This window comes from Cavia porcellus, unplaced genomic scaffold (assembly GCF_034190915.1).
Source record: "Cavia porcellus strain 051 isolate PalLab524CR breed Dunkin Hartley unplaced genomic scaffold, mCavPor4.1 scaffold_1, whole genome shotgun sequence".
NCBI lineage: Eukaryota > Metazoa > Chordata > Mammalia > Rodentia > Caviidae > Cavia > Cavia porcellus.
In genome coordinates, this window is record NW_026947484.1 from 180293189 (window position 1) to 180308815 (window position 15627).

Here is a 15627-nt window from a genome sequence, read left to right on the forward strand (position 1 = left end):
TCTTGACCCAGGAAGAGACTAAAGGGAATAAAAACAGAAAGAAAAAAGAAAAGAAAAACATGGACAGAAGGCTGTAGCCAGACACACTCTCACCAGAGCCGTCCCCATTGTGTATGAAATGCCACTGCAATCCAAAGATGTGCAGTTGCAGTGAAGGAGTTGGGGTTAGCTAGCCTGAGCGCCTCAGCAGGAGGACATGGTTGCAGAGCAGAGGGGAGTGGGGAAGCTAGAAGATCCTGACTGGCTCATGGTGAGTGTGAAGAACTGTCCTCCCGCAAAAATGGACAATTGGTTGGGCAACATTTTTGAAATCGGGCAGGATAAGCCTGGAATCAGGACTGCAGTGGCTTCAGTCAGCACTCCTAGTGCAGATCAGATTGGTGAGAATTGCTTAAACTGAATCCCACCCCTGTGCATGATCCAATAACCAAGGCCAAGTTTTCCTTGAAGCTATCACTAACCGGCCCCATCTGTGTGGCACACACTAACATGGTGAAGACTCCCAGTGGTTGGCCAGCTAATGAGGGAGGAGCCAGCCTGCCCCACCCATGCTTGTACTTCAGGGGTCATCAGGAGACTGGGGAGGGCAGCAATCCCCAGCCAGCATGCTTCAAAGTAATTGTAGCCAATACAGGAAGTGCCAAGGAACCCCACTATCCACTTATCTGGAAGAATCCAGAAATATGACAAGAGGAAGTCTCCAGCCTCCAACCAAACAATACAGACCCAGGAGAGGTAAACACAGAAGAAATCAGGGGTTGCACACCTGTGACGTCTGAAAAAGCAGCATCTGACATAAAGAATTATCTTTGTAACATTATAAAAGAACTAAAAATGGAAATTCTTGTTTTTAGGTAGAAACAATACATATGTTCAGAGAAAAAAAATAAACAGTAATAAATCACTAGTTGACATTTACATATTGTCGTTTTACAAATAGTTGTTCGAAATACAAAAATGGAACATGTAAAGTGGGAATTCAAACAGCGAGACTGCAAACAGCTATGTTCAACTGTCCAACAAAAACCAAGTATCATGGTTGTCAATCCTATACACTTAAACATACATGCAGTTATCCATATCTTCATTTATGTTTCGATTAAACAAACTAAAGCAGGCTAAAGTCATTCTGAACAAAGAATAATAATATTGCTGGATTTCACATCATGACACTCAATGATCAGCACAGGGTGCTGTAGTGTCTTTTTTCAAAAATTTAATTTAATTTAAAGGAAGACTAAACAAAACAGAAAATGGGTAGAAATAATACATAATTTCAAAGAAAAAATAAACAGTAAGAAATCACTAGTTGATGATTATAGATTGTCTTCTTACAAATGGTTATAAGATACTAAAGTGAAGCATATTAAGTGGGGACTCAAACAGTGAGATTGCAACCAGTTTTGTTCAACTATCCAACAAAAACTTAGAAATATGGTTATCAATCCTATACACTTAAACATACATGCAGTTATCTATATCTTCAATTATGTTGAGATTGAACAAACCCAAGCAGGCTAATATCACTCTAAACAAAGAATAATACTATTGCTGGGGTTTCACATTATGACACTCCAGGATCAGCAATGGGTATTTTGGTGACTCTTTTTTTTTTTCAAAGTATCTGTTCATTTCACCATGTGTCATAAGATCACTTCTTATAAACTGTTTATAGACTCTACACATGCATGAATCTTAACCTGTATTACTATCCTTTCTATATTAGAAGGAGAAACAAAACAAAGCAAGACAAAACAAAACATAGTGTATAAATGCATGAAATGAAAAAACATATAAGACCATTGTACAAAGAGTTCTACCATGGTTCCTGTGTTGTCTCTTCTTATCTCCAATAGGATTTGCTATATCATCAGACATAGTATAATTGAATATATCAGTACATAACAGTATTAATAAAAACACAACTTTGTATATAGTATAGAACTTTAAAAACTGGCAGTTATCAGGCCAGAATGTGTATTATAGAGTCTTGTCATCTTCAGTGTAGTTGCCTATCCTCTCAGAATTGATACTATCAATCATATCAGTTTTGAATGAAATCTTCTCTGCCTCATTTCTGTTATGCTCGTTTTTTGCCATCAGCTATCTGCTTATCTTCTTCATTCTGCTTTCTGCTCCATTCATTGAGACCTCTCTGCTACTGTTCCTGGAATCCTAGTACTTTTGTCTCTCTCTAGAATGCCCTACTGTATTCTCTGTAGAGTTGGATTGGTGGTTGCGAATTTCCCAAGTTCCTCTTTGTCTTGGAAGCATCTTGTTTCTCCATTAATTTCTAGAGACAGTTTAGCAGGGTATACCTATCTGGGATGGAGGTTACTTTCTTTCAGGACTTGGAATATTTCACTCCAGGCTCTTCTTGACTTGATGGTTTGTGTCAAGAAGTCTGCCATTATTCTGATGGGCCTTCCTCTATAGTTTGTTTCTTGTCTCTAACAGCTTTTAATATTCTGTTCTTATATTGAATTTCTAGTATCTTGATTATTGTATGCCTGGGTGTAGCTCTGTTTTAGTTGTAGGTGGCTGGAGTTCTATATGCCTCACATATCAGAATATCATTTCCTTTTCCTATGTTTGGGAAGTTTTCCTTAATTATTTCTGTGAAGAGCCTTTGTAGTTCCTTTGTTTGTACCCCTGCTTCTTCATTCACATTCTTTATTCTCAAGTAATAGATCCTCTTGTCATCTTCTAGCCTTTGTATTGTTACTGCTTGTTTCCTTGTTATTTTTAAAAAGTTTTCTCTTTCATACTCCCACATTGCAAAAGTGTCCTCCAGTTTGGATAATCTATCCTTAGTTTCTTTCAAGCTGATTTGCCATCTTTCCATAGAGCTTTTAATTTCCTGGTGATCTCTTTGAATCTGCTTCATGTGTTTTATTTTTTGTTTATATTCTTCATCAAATGGTTCTCTCCTTTGTTTGAGTTCCTCCCTTCTTCCATCTGTGTCTGCCTGAGGGGTGCTTAGTATCTCTTTTATTAATCTTTTTATATCTTGCTTTACTTGGCTAAATAATTCATTTTTGAACATATCTATGAGATCCTGAATATATCTCTTCATGTCCACTGGTGCCATGTCTGATACTGCATGTTTGCTGTTCTCATTCTCCTTTGTACATACCTGTCCTGGGTCAATGTTCTCAGGTTTGGGACCTGGGGACTTTTTGTTGTTGCTTCCTCTTCCCATCTTTTTTGTTTCTTCCAGGAGGCCCCAGTTTCTTTCTTTGTTGGTTACAATTCTTCCAAAATGCACTGCCTAGATGACCCTTTCCCACTGCCATGTGCTAGTGAGTTGCAGACAGGGACAGGGTATGCTGGCCCCTCCCCTCCAGATCAGTCAAGCTGCTGTGGCCTGCACTGTATTACTATGCATCACCTCCCCTCCAGTTCAGTCAAATTTCTGAAGCTTCACTGAGTTAGTGTGATTAGTGTGCACCACTACTGTAGGGATTTGATTTCAGATAACCTATTGGGTCTCAACCAGGTCGCACGACCCAGGCCTAACTCACTCCACTAATCCCATTCAGGAAGGGAACAATGTACTGAAGTCACTGCTGCCCCTTGTACTTGCCAGTCCTGCCCAGTACCAGAATGTCATCCACCAAAGCCCTCTTTTCTATGGAATGGCTCCACTCCCATCACTCACCACAGGTTGACGCAGGCACCCCACCAACTCAGCTCTCTGTTCAGCTCACTGACCCTCAAATTCAATTTAACTGCATCTCCAGTGAGTCAAAGCAGTAGGACCTCGGATGGCTTGGCAAGTCACAGCAGGACCTTGGCAAGTTGCGACAGGATGTCGGATGCTCGGCAAGTTGCCCACTGTGGCTGGAACACTGAACCTTTAGCTGTCTCAATAATAGCACCGGGACTGTATATTTGGTTTGTTTTTCTCACTTTAATTTCTTCTTGACAAGAGAATTCATCTCCAAAAAACAAAAATTCTAATACAAGAAAGGAAGATATAAGAAAAATAATAAAGAAATACTAAGCCCCTCTCAAGAAGACACAGATGGAAGAGTGGAGGAGCATAGAAAAAGGAGAGAAACCTTTGATGAAGAATATTAAAAAAATCTAGAAGACATAAACAGATTCAAAGAGATTATCAGGAATTTAAAACTCCATTGAAAGGTTGCAAAATTGCTTGAAAGGAACTAAAGATAGACTATCAAACCTTGAAGACGGGTTTGCATCTTGTGATCACAAAAGGAAAGATCTCTTAAAAACAACAAGGAATTAGGAAATAACAATACAAAGGCTAGAAGATGATAAAAGGACCTATAATTTAAGAATAAAAATGTGAGTGAAGAAGCAGGGACACAAATGACATACAAAGGCTATTTACAGAAATAATTAAAGAAAACTTCCCAAGCATAGGAAAAGGAAATGATATTCAGACAAATGAGGCATACAGAACTCCAGCCACCTATAACCAAAATAGACCTACACCTAGACATATAATAATCAAGATCCCAGAAATTCAACAAAAGAACAGAATATTAAAAGCTGTCAGAGAAAAGAAACAGATCACCTACAAACCCATCAGAATCATGACAGACTTCTCATCACAAACCATCAAACCAAGAAGAACTTGGAGCAAAGTATTCTAAGCCCTGAAACAAAATAACCTCCAACCCAGATTAATGTACTCTGCAGCACTATCTCAAAATTAGTGGAGAAACAGATGTTTCCATGACAAAGAGGAACTGAGGGACTTAGTGGTCACCAATCCAACCCTACAAAAAATACTGAAGGACATTTTAGAGAGAGAGATAAAAAGACCATGATTGCAAGAACAGTGACAGAGGGGCTCACTGAATGGGGCAGACAGTGGAATGAAGGATAAAAGTAGACAACCAATGGCAGAAAAATCATGGCAGAGTTGAGGCCGAGAAGGTTGGCTATAATCGCTAACATGCATGGCCTCAACACACTAATAAAAAGAAACACAGGCAGAGTGGATCAGGAGATAGGGCCCATCAAGATGCTCTATGTAAGAAATATAATTAACCTGAAACAGAGTTTATGGACTGAAAGTCAAAGATGAGAACATAATGCATTATGCGACAGGGAACCAGAAAAAAGTGGGGGTAGCTCTCCCATCTGCTGCAGATTAGTTGGAAAGACATAACACTTTTACACAATGGAGAACTACTCACCTATAAGGAAGGAAACCCTTGAGGCTCTTGTAGATAAATGGATACAACTTGAGACCAAGATGAGGGGTAAAAAGATTCAGAACCACTTAGATAAATAGCAGGTTTCCTCCCTAATCTAAAAACTAAAGGAATGATATTGGAACTTACAGTGCTGGGAAAGAAAGCAACCCACTTTGCCTCCCTGGTAAGCAGCCATGGCTCAAGCAAGTGGTGGGCACCCCAGGTGGAAAACCAGCTAGCATCTCCTGAGATCCCATCATGTTGGAACTTAGGGCACTGGGAAAGAAAGCAACCCAGTCACCTCCCTGGTAAGCAGCCATAAGCCTACCAGTACACAGGCTGAGGATCAAATATCTCATTTCCCACACACACTCCCTCCCTGTTAGCAAATGGGAGCCAAAAGCCTGAGTATCTTTTGGGAGGTTGACTGTATGCAATATAACAAATATGGGGGGTTTCCTTCTACCATCTTTTTGAAAGCAAATATTGTTATCACTGTTTTGCTTTGTTCTGATTAATTGTATTGCTCTATTCAGTACTCTGTTTTGACAAGTTCTATAACATTCTGTATTTGGTTTTGATTTTGCTATATCTGATTGAAAGGACAACTATTGTGAAAATAAGGAGATATACACTATGGTACCTGTTACTATTATCCTGAGATCCTGCTCTGAAGGTCTGTACCACTTTCACTGCATTGTCTCGAATGGCTTTGTTCTGTCTTGTTCTGTTGTGTTTTACTACCTTGAAAATAATTTAAAAATGAAGAAAAGTATAACCATAACCAATTGAAGAATATAAGACATTTAAATACAATCAAATGTCCAAAGATGATGCAGAAAACTAATATAACATGTATTAGTTGTGATTTGCAATGTAAGTGTTGACAAAAATGCCAGAATCACTCGACAAAATGGATGACACAAGTTCTCTTGGTTATTCTAAATTTTCTAAAATTTCTGATGGCCAGAATTCTGAGTTCAAAATAAAATTTACAAAGATAAAAAATAAAAAACTAAGGGAGTTAGTGAGATACAAAATGTACAACGCAACCTGGGAAAGGAAAGAGTAGGAATTGTCTAAAAAGGGAAGGTAGAGGACATTGGTAATCTTGTATCATGATTTGAAACCCACATTGCTTTCACCTCTCTGTTTAATTTGGTTATATTCTGTTCCAGTTCGCCTACTTGTACTAGATTGGATGGCATGGGCAGCTATTCCAAAGACAGCAGGATATACTATGGTAATCGTTTTAATTTCCTATTAGCTTAATCTGAAGCCCTGTGTTGTTTTCACTGCCTTGCTTTGATCTGTTTTGTTTGATTGCTGTCTTGTCTTGACTGATTTTATTTGAATCTGTTATGTTTGATAGTATCAAGTCTGAGTGTATAGGCAACTACTCTGAAGACAGTAAGATTCACTATGATACCCAGTCTGGTTTGACCATTATCCTCTTTTGAAGTCCTATAGTATCTCCAATGCTTTGTTTTTATTGATTTTATTGTGCACTGCTATGTTCAATTTTTTTGTACCTGAGGATATGGGCAATTTTATGGAAGATAACAAGAGACATCATGGTAACCATTGTAGATCACTTGTATTGTGGTTTTAAATCGTATTATGTCCATCCTTTTGTTTTGAATGACCCCATTTTGTGTGGGTTTTTTTTTCCTCTCATTTGATTTTATTCTTTTCAAAAGAAAAAAATTAGAACAGCGAGCTTCACTCTGCTGCGCCAGGGTAGAGAAGCTGAAAGTAGACTTCCCAGAATCTCCTCCTCTGCACGGTTACAGGAGAAACGGGGCCAAAAGAGGAACTTGCATGGAATGCAGATGGCCAAGCTGAAGCAGCAGCTGTCACAGTCGGAAGTTAGTCACGATCAGAGGTGGCAGCAGACAGGGGCCAGGGTGGCCCTGATTCCCACTTGTCCTCACACTCTTTGGCTCAGCATGTACCTCTTGCTCTGGTCCCAGGCTCCTCCAGATGTTTGGCCGCAGCTCACAGAGGTTGCGGCTGCACAGAGGCAGCGGTTGGTGGCCCTGTCACACCCACAGCACGTACAGGGCAGCAGCAGGCAGCCAGGGAGCACGGAGGGTTGTGCCTGAGGAAAGCACAAAATTCCGAGGTTCTGAGTACTCAAGGGTAAAAGCCACTTCGTATTAGGGTGTAGCATGCAGTAGATAGTTCCTCTAAGTACTCAAGAAAACAGATTCTGGAGATATTAAAAGGAGCTAAATGTTTATTCCTCCAAAATTTACATGTTGCAACCCAGTGTGACGGTAGGAAGGGGAATGGCCTTTGGGAAGTGATTAGGACGTGGGGATATAAGCTCGAGAATAGTGTTTTAACAGGAGATCCCAGAGAGAGGTCTCTAACCCCTTTCACCACGTGAAGAAATAGCAAGAAGGTGCCATCCACGAACCAGAAAGTGGGCTCTCAGCAAACACCTGGTGCCCTAAGGTTTGACTTCCAAGTCTTAAGAGTTATTAGAAATAAATTTCCACTGTTTCTAAGACATGAGTTCTATGATCTTTTGCTATAGAAACTCAAATAAACTAAAATAAATACTCTTTATAACTGATCTAGTATTTAGAGTGAATGGTGAGCAGATGCATTAGCAGGCTGCCAATTTTCAAAACTTAATCAGAAAGATCCAAACATTAAGACAGTGTAATAAAAATGATGAAGCCCACAAAGACAGGCCAATCAGCTTTGCACAGCAAAGAGGAAAACCAGCATGTGACCTGTACAAATACCCAACAGCGACACTTACCTGGTTCAGACATTTTAACAAGCCCAACTGTGGAGGAACACAGAAAATAGTAGGACAACCTCATTTTAAAAATTATGCATGTGTCTATTGTATATATGAGAAAGCAGGGTATAATGATGGACTGAGAGGAATTCTGGGACAGATTTCCTGGTTCTAAATCCTGGCTCTGCCTCCTACAAATTAGGTGAGCCCAAATGTTTTGTTCCTCAGTTTCCTATCTCATAGATACGTTTTAAAGATTCTTTAAAAAAATCTATAGGAAATTTATTGTTTTGAACTAATAAGCCTCTGCCTTGGGTACCATAGCATACTAAAAATCAAAGTGAAGTGACTCCTAATAACGTCCCACATCATCAAAGTTGCTATTTGACCTTGAGAGGAATCAAGAGAGAGCAAGAATGCGAACTTTCCCAAAGAAGCCAGTTTCAACATAACAGTGAAGTCACTCTCCTTTCATCCTTACAAAAAGAGTAACCTGAAGCAACCTGAGGTTCACCAACTGATTATTCCTCTATCCTTCTGTCTCTACCTTACAAGCAAAGGAACTTTGAAATAACTAACTGGTGTTTTGTTCTTTGTTTCTCCTTTTTGTATTCAATTCCTTTTCTGTCTACAAAATCAAAATCCTGGATGCATCTTGAGACCATAATATTAAGTGAAATAAATCAGACACACAAGCTTAAACATCACATGGTTTCTTTTATATGAGAAACCCAAATTATAAATAAAGACCAAAATAAAAGACAGATACTAGGAAATAGGAAGATAGATTGTTCTCAAATGGTAAGGGGACCAAGAGATGTAGGGGTGCGGGAGGGGAGGGAAAGGGGATGAAGAAAGGAATTAGGATGGGTTAGGTGCATACACCAGCTCCACACAAGGAATATGCACTGCAAGCATGTCCTAATACAAATGAAGTTAAAAACAAACAAACAAAAAAAACCCAGCCACTTCTGCTTAGCTCATTGTAACCCTTATTGTGTAGAATGGAGTGTTGATTGACTCTAGAATCAAAAATGAAGACAGTTAAGATCTTTAAATTTGTTATAATTTTCTCTATTGACAAGACTGACTGAGTCAATATTTTGTCAAAGCACTTGAGAAAGTTCTTAGCATACACCAAGTGCTATACAGGTGTTTGTTACGAACAATTGTATCTGTTTTCATTCCATAATGTGAATTTAACCTTCCTGGTAAAAACTGTTCTATGATTTCTTAGTTCTTGTCAATTTTTTCTCTAGTCCCATAACTCAGAATGTTATAAGTAGATGACAGAGAGCGCACCAGTGGCCACTGCACACAGGGACCTGGTGCTAAGGGGGAGCAAAACCAGGAAAGCAACCTCTTTACAAAATTCTGCTTTGTAATAGCTGGTCCCTGTAACCTTTGGTTGGTGTTGAGTTCAAGTGGAACTGAGATAGGAGATTGGGACATGGCAAAGCTGGCTGAGGAAGTAGGCCTGACCTATTAATTTCAAGATTCCGGATACATGCACAAAACAGTTTCCATGGGTTTCTCTTGAGAACTGAAGTGAGTTTTTTTTAATAGGATGGCCTACACTTGAGGTCAGCCTGAGGTCTGGGATCCCAGCACCACCTCTCAAGACCCGGATGTAGAAATCCTCCCAGGTTTCCTTGAGATTTAGACTTTGTGAAGGACACAGGTCTTGCTCTCCTGACTTTCTTCTGGTTGGCCTGCCCTGCTATCTCCAGAGTGCCCCTATATTACTTTTTCTCCTTTTACTTGGACCAAGCTCTCTGCAGAGCCAGTTTCTCCCTCACTTTTCACTTACTTTTTCAAATCAACTTGGCCAATGCCTTTTGCTTATTTTGGTCAGTTCTTTGTTCTAGATGAGAAGAACCTGGAATCAACTCCAAGCAGGAGGGGAGCAACCTAGAACCCGTTAACATTTAATTGGAAAATCCCTCTTAGAAGGAGACTACCTGAGTCACTCCAATGGTTTCTCCGGATGCTCTCTCCAGACTCAGTTTAAAAGACTTCTGCGTTCCTCCTGCCCAATGTGTTCTGGGTTTAGCAAGGTGGCAGCCATTGCTAGCATGTTAAGGCCACTTGCTATCAATCTTATAGCCTGTCCCCTTGGAAATCCTAGCAGATTAATCCAACCTGTTTTCCTGGTGTGAGGCAAGGCTGACTTCATATTGGCTGATTGTGCATTGTCACTGGATGATACTTCCAAGCTGCCCTCTTTGTCAGTGCCCTGTCTGGGTAACGTCCAGTCTATGTGGAGTTACAGAAATGCAGAAGGGGCTAGGAAATGATGCTTGTGAGATCAGAGAGCTGCTGCCTTGCCCTGTACCACACCCCTTTGCACCATGCCCCTGGTAGCTGCCAATAGGGCCATCTGGGGTGTATGCCCCTGTGGCATTTGGGAAGGATAGAAGACACAAATCGGAAGCAGGTCACATCCTTGTGAGTCTCTTTGTCAGAGAAAAGTAACTGAAGGTTTCTGGACAGCTTTAATAACACAAATTTTCTGAGTTGACCCCCAGGCATGTTCTCATTCGTGAGTGTAAGATGCCTGCTCTCTTCTTTCCAGAGACCCAATCAATGTATAGCCTCCACTTCAGAAGGATTCACTGGATTCTTACTGAATCCTTTGCTTCCAGAAGGATTTGGATTTTGCTTCCAGATGCTCACAGTCATGTGGAGATGATCCCAAATAGATTAACCATAGCACAACCTGCTACATACCACACAGAGGAACGGTACGGGTACGATAGGAACTAGAAGGAACAAGCTCTGCTGGAATCAGGGGAAACTTCCCAGTGGAGGAGGCAGCTGAAGGTGCCTCAGGGCTTCTGAGCAGAGATTTCTGAGCAGGGGGCTGGTGAATCCACTAGCTGCTTCTTGAGGAGGGCTTGGCAGAAAGTGAAAACAAAGGCATCACCCCGCATCATGGAGAAAGTGAAAAACTGGGCCAGGGCCAGCAAGTGGGTATGACAAGAGATGGTGGCTTGGGTGAGACTTGGAGGAAACCCAGAAGAGTGCCCAGAGCTTGCTGTGGATCGACTGTGGCATACTTGAACCATGGGTGGCCCCAGAGCTCACTGCAGGGATCCTGCAGGGTATGTCATGGGTTTTCTCAAGACCAGCTCCTGGGCAGAGATGGCCTGTTCCCTCCAACTACCTTTCTTCCAGCCACTTCCCCAGACAGTGATCATGACTGTATGCCACCAGCCTCATGTGTCATCTATCTCTTTTTCAGATCCTCTGCCATTTACCAGTACACTGTTGTACACACATGGAATCTGGCTTTGGGTTTCCTTGTGATGTGAATCTCCGTAGCCTGATCCTTCAGAGCTCAGCTTTCCCCAAAGCTTCAGGAATGAGAACTACCTCCCAACTCAATGCAGCCCTCTGGGCCTCATTCCTTGTCACAGGAAAGAGGAAGAGCAGCTCAGGCTTCTTCAAGCTCTGTGCTCCCATCCTGTCCAACTGTGGGCCCCAAGAGTGTAGAACTTGGCGTTCCTCCCTGGACTCCCAGGGGTAGGAAACCTGACATTCATCACTGGGTTCCTAGGGTCCAATAGGAGATGCTCAGTGGGCATGGGTTTGGAGCTCTTTGCTGTTGGTAACAGAAGAAAGAGAAGTGATACAAATTCTGCACCATACTTCATAGACACAAGAACAGGAGTGAGGTAGAGAATTCTCTATTCTGTTTTGCTTGATAGTACCAGGTTCGAAAGTATAGGCAACAGCTGTGAAGATAGTGGGATTCATTATGACGCCCATTCTGGTTGACTATTATCTACTTTTGAAGACCTGTAATGTCTCCAATGTTTTGGTTTTGTTGGTTTCGTTCTTTACTGTTTTGTTCAATTTTACTATAACTGATGATATAGGCAATTCTATTAGAGATAGCAGGAGGCATTATGGTAACCATTGTTGATCACTTTGTATTATGTTTTTACATTATCTATTATGTCCACCCTTTTGATTTGACTGACTCTGTTCTGTTATGTCACATTTGGTTTTACTCTCTTCCAAAAAAATAATAAGAACTGTGGGAGCAATAAAACCCAAAATGTGTAATAGTCATTGTACAAAAGAGAGGAAAAGAAAGTGCTCTAAACAATATAACTGCATGTATATTTAAGTGTATAAGATAGACAATGATATTACTGAGTTTTGTTGGATCATTGAACAGAACTGTTTGGTCTCACTGTTTGAATGTCCACTATGTAAGCTTTAATTTTGTAACTTGAACAAATATTTCTAAGATGACAATATGTAATCCATTAACTAGTGATTTCCTACTGTTTATTTTTTTCTGAAATTCTGTATAACTTGTACCCTTTTTCTGCTTTTTTTTTCTTTTTCTCCTTAAATAAAATTAAAAAAAGAGAGAGAGAATTACGCTCCCCTCCCCAAAAGCACTTTTTTCCTGGAGTGACTTAAATACGCATCTGCAACACAGGACACTCAGAGTATGAATATAAACACCTGCTTTTCCAAGGGTATAAAATAGCTTTTAGAATGACTCAAGATTGCCTTTCTGTGCATATTTCCCTCCATAGGGCACTTCCAATATGAGATGATGAATCCAGGCCCAGAAATTCTATCGTGTGCCTTGACCAGCCTTTTTGTTTCCTTCTCCCATCCACCCTGATCGACGCTGAAACATTCCAAGGAAACTCACTTTCCAAAACTTACACTTCTCCAGAGACACAGAAAATAGCTTGCTTTCAAGCGCACTGTAAAGATTTCACTTAAAAAATAAAATAAAATAAAATACTTCTGGCATCTAATCTGACTACAAATTGAAAGCTATACTTGTGTTTACATGGTTTTGGGTTTTATTAGGAAAGAGTTGCCTGGCATTAATAATCTGATGTTTAACTGGAATAGAATTTCACCTCCATCTTTCCTGACTCTCGGAAGATGAGAACACCCTGTCCAGGCCCCGAGCCTCGAGAGGCTCAAGGAGAAGGTATTTTTTTGTGGGACCCAAATGAGAACCACAGCTGCCCTAAATGAGTATCATGAGTTTATGTTTGGAAGATCTAGGTGGTTTCCTGAAGCCTCTGATGGATAAAGCTCACCAAAGGTACAAATGAAGAAACTGAGTCTCAGCCAGATTAAATTCCTTGCTTAGGAAGACCACACAGGCAGATAACAAGACAAACTGGTATTTTCGTCTCGGTTTGTCTCATTCATTTTCAGCCCCCACCACGAAGACTTCCCTGCCCCAGTGTCATTAGTTTAGTTGGAAACCCTGGATGTCACAAATTTCTAAGTTCCAGGGGAACACCCCAGCAAAGGCACATTCAAGATATTTCTTGTTGTAACCACTGCAGGAAAATGAATGTTTCTTGATCATGGAAAATAACGCTATCAATGGAGACCATTTTTCATGTTCTTTATATTTTTCATAACATTATTTAAGGAGGAGGTGATTAATTTGGATTAAAATATGAGGGGAGGAATAATTTTAAAATTTCATTTTCCTTTCTCTGAGTCACAAGAGAACCTTACATTCCGAGAACATTGTTGTGAATGACATAGAGTCCAGCCTCAAAAAGGCACAACTCCCTTTTCTTCCCTAGGAACTTGATAGGCAATAGGAAGCCAAGAGTGCCAGTTCATAGTGTCACAAGGAGACCTTCTACAACTGGGTGAAGGTATGAGTTCTGAGCTGGCTTTTATTGGGATCACTTGGCTTTGGGCTATTTAGCAGCAGTGAGCTTGGTGGTATTAAAAAGAAAAGTTTAAAAAAATGGATATGGAATCATTGAAAACACAACCAAGAAGCTTCCAGGAATGAGAGTTCCACACAAGTGATGAGGACGCAGTAAAGCAAGGTAATAAGTAGAAAGGGGAGATAAAAGAGAAAGAAACAAGCTTTTGCTGCAAATAAGACCAGAGCTCATAGTCTGCAGATATGGCTGCTTATTTCAGAGATACTAGGTGAGCTAAGAAGCAGATGGACAAACTAGAATCCTGCTTTGACTCTGGCAAAGAGTCTAGGTCCTCTCCTGGAATCTCTGGCCTTCTCTATGCTCCAAACCAGAAAGAAAGAGACACAGAAACTGTCACATTATTCTTTGCCATGCGTGCCAGGAGAGGCCGACAGGGATGTGCAGGTGCTGAGACAGCTTCAGTACTGGTGACACACTCACCCTGAACAGACCAGGCTCCAGCTTCTGCCTCCATGTGTGCAAACCATGTATGCAAGAACAAAAGCACTTACTATGTCAGAGAAAGCCGCAAAGACTCAAAGCGGAACAACCCAAACACGCAGCCCCAGGGCCGAAGTCCCTCCGTGCTGTGCTGTCCGAGCCCCTGAGCCCACGCTCTCCAATTTCATCATTTCTGGCTTAAAGTGGGCCTGCAATTTTCATTTCTTTATGGGCTTAAGTAATCTATTGCAAATGGCAGCAGCAGGCCATAATGCATTCTTGCCGAGGAAACTGTTCTTTCTCTTCAGCAGCTTTCTGGTTGAAGATTTGCCGGGCTGGGTGACTGTTTTACATTAGCTATAATGGTGTTTACATTGGATGCACCGATGTTTAAATCACTGGACATATTTGTTATTAGGGGGAGGCAGTGGCATTGTTTAGCCAAAATTATCTGGGCGGGTGTGGGGGGCTTCTATTAGTATTGATAATATTTTACAAGAGACCTTGTGGGGATGTTTATAATAATAGCAATGCTGTTTATCTTACCAGGATTATGTTGAAGCAACTTTAATTGTATTCATATTAAACATATCGATGTTAGAACTGATGTAATATGTTTAGCATTAATATGAAGGTTGCTGAGTTGGGGGCTTTTCAGGTAGAATGAAAGGGCTGGGAAGACAATGGGACATATGGAAAGCATTTGGTTCTGTTCTTGTCTAACAAGAAGGATTAGTGCGTTTGCCGAAGTACAGGCTAAGAAGTGCGGTGGGCTGCAAAGCTACCATCTGCTTCCCTGACGACGGTATTCTCTTGGCTGGTGTGGCGCGATTGCTCTGAGTCCCTGCGTTCTCACAAGCTCCACCAAAGCCCAAATGTCAGGGATACTTCAGATGCTTTGCAGCTGGCTGTCGCACCCAGAGATGCTTCAAAATGGATTTTGTAATGGCTTATAAAAGTCCCACATTGTGCACCAGCAGTTATTGAGTGTGATATAGTGTGCACAAGAATGTTCCAAATTCCCTCCGCGCTGTATCCATCAATCTGGCTCTATTAGGGTTGGCAGGATAATGGCTGGAGAGAGGCTCTGGACTTTATCTCCAGCTGAAAGAAACATCCTAATGATCTACTCATCAGAGCAACCCACTCCTGGCTTGAGGAGCTCACTGCCAGCTCAGGCCTAGAAATTCCAAATCCTCGCAGTCACCCACCAGACCCGTGAAGGCTGTGATGAGAGGCTGTGTCCAGCCCAGCTGGAGAATACAGTCCCTGTAAGTCCTGAAAATCTATCTGACTCTCCAGCTGGGAGCACTGCTCCAGTTTAACCCAGTAAGGCTCAGTTTCCTAACCCTTTCCTGCCAGGCCAGTCCAGTTCTCCAAACTGAGTTCCTGAGGCTGCGTAACAGAAGCTGAGGTCCAATGCAGGGCAGTCAGAAGGTCTGGTTTTCTATAATTTAGGAGTAATATTTGTACTTCCTTCCTAAGGAATACTGAGAAGTTTAAAGGACTCAGGGCACCCAACGTAGTATCTGGTCCACTC